Below are 525 nucleotides of genomic sequence, written 5' to 3'. Positions count from 1 at the left end.
TATATATATATATATATATATATTTGTTTCTCTTTTTTTTTTATCTATCGATGTTACTACTGCTTATTTTGTTTTCTTATCTTTTTCTATTTGTTCTGCCTTTTATTTCATTCATTAAATACATCGATGCAGTTTGTTGAAAAACATTTATACTTCGAACATATCGATCGAAGTTTACAATGATGAATATTTTTAACAATTTTACGTAAAATACGCTTGCTTTCTTTCGTTCCGTTACGTGACTTGTACACGTTTCGTACTTTCTGTAACACAATTTACTTTTAAATCTTAAATATGCTTAATTGTGTAGTATTTGCGATGGAGTTATTAGAGAATTTAAATTAAAACATTTAAATTAAATAGTGTGTGATAGTAACGAAGAAGTTAACCTTCAATCAATTATTCAATAGATTACTGAACCAATTACCCTCATTTCGTGTTGTAGGCTTTTACAATTATAGATGTAAGGATGTTAGAGATACTTAGGATTTTTCAATTTAATCAAAAAAATAACTCATATATATA

This window comes from Atta colombica, unplaced genomic scaffold, assembly GCF_001594045.1.
Source record: "Atta colombica isolate Treedump-2 unplaced genomic scaffold, Acol1.0 scaffold138, whole genome shotgun sequence".
Lineage (NCBI taxonomy): Eukaryota > Metazoa > Arthropoda > Insecta > Hymenoptera > Formicidae > Atta > Atta colombica.
This window is presented reverse-complemented; position numbering follows the sequence as displayed.